The sequence below is a fragment of the Triticum aestivum genome, chromosome 3D, assembly GCF_018294505.1.
Source record: "Triticum aestivum cultivar Chinese Spring chromosome 3D, IWGSC CS RefSeq v2.1, whole genome shotgun sequence".
Classification (NCBI taxonomy): domain Eukaryota; kingdom Viridiplantae; phylum Streptophyta; class Magnoliopsida; order Poales; family Poaceae; genus Triticum; species Triticum aestivum.
The window spans coordinates 42597339-42602315 of NC_057802.1; positions in this window are offsets into that span (position 1 = coordinate 42597339).

A 4977-nucleotide genomic window follows, 5' to 3' on the forward strand; every position below is an offset into this window, starting at 1 on the left:
TTATCTCTTTTTTATCCTTTTTCACTCTTTTCGAATTTGTTTCTTTGGTTTCTAGTTTCCTTTTTTATTTAGATTATTTTGTTTCTTTTTTGGTTTTATTGGTTTCTTTTGGTTTTCATTCTACATTTTTTGTATATGCCAACAACATTTTTCTAATTCACATTTAAAAGAATTCCAATATAAATTTATCATATTTTTTAATATATTGTCCAAATTTTCTCTATACACATTTTAAACATTTTTAAATGCTTGATTTACATTTTTCATATACAAGATTAATTTTTTTAGTACATGATAAATATTTTTTAATACATTTTTAAAATTATTGAGTAACAGTTTTCAAATAAAAATATTAAAAAATTTCTAATACATAGCCAACATTTTTATTTAACATTTGCCATACGCTTGATTAACATTATTCAAACACATGTTCAACATTTTTATATACATGATCAGAAATATTTCATCAATTTTTAATACATGATCAACATTTTTAATACACATTTAACATTTCTCAAATACTTGTTAATTTTTAATTGATTAAAAAAATTAAAAAAAATTCTATAAACATTCAATATTTTCCAAATGCTTAATTAACATTTTTTAAATATTTGTTCAACATTTTTCAAATATTTTGTAATATATATATTTAGAATATTTTAAAGTATAAACACAAGTACAAAAATAAAGCAAAAAATAGAAAACATAACAAACAAAAAAATTGTTTGTGGCTAGTCAACAAGGCCCAAAATGGTCAACAAAAGTCAAGAGAGTTCAGGGAAATCAACACAAGTCCCAAGACAAACAACAAAAAACCAAGCAACAATGAGTGACAAGAGAAGGCAAAATAAAAGGCCTAACTGGCCAAAGGCCCATTCATTGATGGAGCTGAGCGGTGCACCGTAAACTATGGACACCTTCAACTTTGGCTAATTTTCATGGACTCATGGGCATGATTTTATCGTACTACACCTCCTACATACCACCACAATGGGCGGCATGGGCATGTAACAGGTTCACTCACATCACTAAACTAAGGGGAGGGCACTAGAGGTCTTAGAGTTTTGCTCCCAAAACGCTCTAGGATAGAGTCCGAGGAGCCGCATCATGACTCAGATCGATGCTAGAGATCTAGGAGCCTACTCTCAAGACGTTGTAGGATCGACCTCGGTCGAGAGTTAGAGAAAGGGTTTCAAGGAGTCGCGTCATGACTCCGAGCCTATGACAGTCCATCCTACCCAAGGCCCTTCTAACATAGGACTACAACGCCTCACTAAGGTGACGCTTTGTAATAATGCGTTTATAGGGATTGAACACAATTTAAAGAAACGTTGTGTCACTTTTTGTCAAGTGTACTATGACATTTGCTATAAAGTTGTCATACACACCTTCTATATTTATCAACGATCACCCTACTGCTAAACTGGCACATAGTCAAAAGTCACGAAACAATGTGATTTACACACCTATTGCTAAATTGGCACATATACATCTGTTGTACTCAATGTTTAAAAATAGAACAACAACCCTGGAGATCAGTGTCTTGACAACTCGAAGATGAATTGCATCTCAAGTTGATGGTGATGGTGTGACCTAGCCCTCTCTCACACACACGCACATGTGAGAAGTTTTTTTTTTGCGGATGTGAGAAGTTTTGGAGCCATGCCGTCAAGCACAAAGCTCTGTCAAAAAAAATCAAGCACAAAGCTTGTCTACTTCATCTTTATGGAATTTTCAACCTCGTCAAATTGGACGGCACTGCGATGTTTTCTGCAGCTGATACATCTATTGTGTGATCGATCTTTAAAAAAACTGAAGCCCTCAGTGCCTCCATTAATTAAGACGTAAGTTGCTCAATTAATTAACAGAAAACCAAAGAAAAAAAATTCACGCACATCTCTTGGTGCCGCATTCTTGGCTCTTACGACGGAGATCTCATCGAGGTCACCCAAATCTGCACAGGAGTTAGGAGTATCATCGAGTGCAACATCAGCAGGGATCTCCTGATTTGTGCTACGAACCTTCCTCATCTCTCTATCCTTGAGTCCTTGAGCCACAACATTCTTCGGTTAGGGTGGACGGTCCTGACTCAAGGATACTTATGGCATTTCACGTGCTTCACAACAAAGTTGGCGTTGAGGGTTGCCCGTCAGGCAGGCAGCTACCCTTGTATTTCGAGAATATCAGAATCTCCATATATGCGGCTATGAACCCCAATAAAAACCTGGCTGTATGAAAACAGAATTGCTCACTGCACAATGCATAAATATGGATGGAAACTGTTGGCAAAAGAGCAACAAGATCAAAAAATTACTCGTACAAGAAATAAACTTGAGCATAGAAGAACAACCTTTCGTCGAATAAACATGTTTTTTTGTGGTAGCTAGCTAGCTAGCTGAAGTTGTTATCCATTTATTTTCTCCCACAGTGGAGAGATTGGCCTATTTCTCTCACAGTATTTGTCCATTTATTTTCTTCCACGGTGGAGAGGTCGGCCCATTTCTTGATGCTCAAAAGACATATATTGCGTAAAAAAGACTCTGCAAACGGAAATAACTTTGTGTGCAGATAAAAGTCAAACCGCCAAAAACAGTTAAACCATACAAAGGATACTGCATCTTCACTCCACCCATAGCTAAGTCCAGTGAGTCATCAACCACAGCCACATCCAGGAGTATATCCATCAGCCATCACCAACATGACTCGCCTAACGGGTGGCCCATAGTACGCTGCAAACAAAAATCAACACTGAAAGGATATCTATGCGAGCATGGCTTCTCTTCTTTATTGGCATCCAAGATGCTCCGATGTACAAGGCGAGTGCAAATTTCCGTGGTGTTTGGACATTCGAGAAGCGCTAGGAAAACAAATCAAGTTCAAACAGTGTTCTTTTTCAAAGTTTCTTTCACAGTCAAAATTTGTTTTTTGGGGCAACCTCCTTGAATGTCCAAAACAACATAAATTTTACATGCATTCAAACATCTTGGATGACAAAAAATCAGTTTTTTCTTAAATTTTAAATTAGTCTATTTGAATTTACTGTTCACGCCCAAGTGCAGATGCACCTGGGCACCAAATCATGGCTCTCGTTTGCAGTACCATAGGATTCTGTTTTCCTCTATCAGAAACCAAGCAAGCATTTTTTTTTTTGTGCTATATGAGTTCCATGTTGGATGTTGTGCTACATCCAGCTCCGGCAGTACCTTCCAGAATCCATGCATCGGTGGCTGTACATTTTCCTCCATTTCACTCGGAAAAAAATGATATGCATGAACTCTTTCCACACGTCTGGTCCTTGTCGCTTTGAAATAGAGCCGCACAAACATGCATCCACTCTTGTCGGTCTTATCATCGTCCGACTGACTTTTTCTTTTTGAGGCTAAAGAAAAATTCATTCCAAGAGAATAGAGTTACAGTTTGCTAATACAAACTCTAAAACACCGTTCAGGACCTGCCGCAACTAACAAGCGGTGTTACCTTCAGACCGACTGATGTTAGAAAGACTATCAACTACTATATTTTGGTTACGACCTAAGAGCATCTCCAGCCATTGGCCCCTCAGGAGGCAAAAAATCGCCGCCTGGGGGCGAGCCGGTGGTATAATCGGCTCTAGGGGCGGTTGGGCACCCAGCCGTCACCCCAGGCACCGATATCAACCCATTTCTGGCCGCTTTTCGGTCCACTTTCGGCGAAAAAAGGCCCGATATCGGCGTGAATCGCCTCGTATTCGGCGTGGTTCGGCGTGAATTCTCAACATAAGTGATTTTTTTATCCCATAGTTCATCACAGAAAATCAATAAATAACAAATAGTTCAATACAAATTATATAGTTTAACAAATAAAAACTCATATTTCATCACACGTCGAGCTAGGTGTCGCCCTTGATCCTCCATAGGTGCTTCACCAGATCCTGCTGCAGTTGTTGATGCACCTGTGGGTCTCGGATCTCCTGACGCATATTGAGGTAGGCAGTCAAAGTTGTCGGTAAATGGTGATCAACTTGGGCAAGAGGACCCGGCCTGTAGTATGGTTCAGTGTCAAACACTGGCTCTTCCTGCTCGCTCTCAATGATCATATTGTGCAAGATGACATAGCAAGTCATGTTCTCCGACATTTGATCTTTCGACCAGGTCTGAGCAAGGTACCGGACAACAGCAAATCGAGATTGGAGCACACCAAATGCCCGCTCGACATCCTTCCTGCAAGCCTCCTAAACCTTGGCAAAGTGGGACTTCTTGCCTCCTGGCACGACGTTTGAGATAGTCTTCACAAATGTAGACCATCTCGGATAGATGCCATCAGCTAGGTAGTACCCTTTGTTGTAGTGCCACCCATTGACCTCGAAGTTCATGAGAATGACCTTCAATAAGCTTGGCAAAGACGGGGGAGCACTGCAGCACGTTGATGTCATTGTGAGTTCCTGGCATACCAAAGGAGTGCCAAATTCAGAGGTCCTGTGTGGCCACCGCCTTAAGTACCACACTGCAACTGCCTTTGGCGCCTTTATACATCCCCTGCCAAGCAAATGGGCAGTTCTTTCATTTCCAATGCATGCAGTCGATGCTTTCAAGCATCCCAGAAAATCCTCTTGTTGCATTCTGTGCTAGGATCCGAGCAGTGTCTTTCGCATTGGGTGTTCGCAAGTATTGCGGTCCAAACACTGTCACCACTGCCCTGCAGAACTTGTAGAAACACTCAATGGTCGTGGACTCGACCATGCGCCCATAGTCGCTGAGTGAATCACCGGGAGCTCCGTATGCAAGCATACTCATCACTGTCGTGCACTTCTGGATTGAGGTGAATCCAAGTTTGCCGGTGCAATCCTTCTTGCACTTGAAGTAGCTGTCGAACTCCCGGATGGAATTCACAATCCCGAGGAAAAGCTTTCGGCTCATCCGATAACGGCGCCGAAATACTTTGTCGCCGTGCAGTAGAGCGTCGGCGAAGTAGTCGGAGTAGAGCATGCAATAGCCTTCC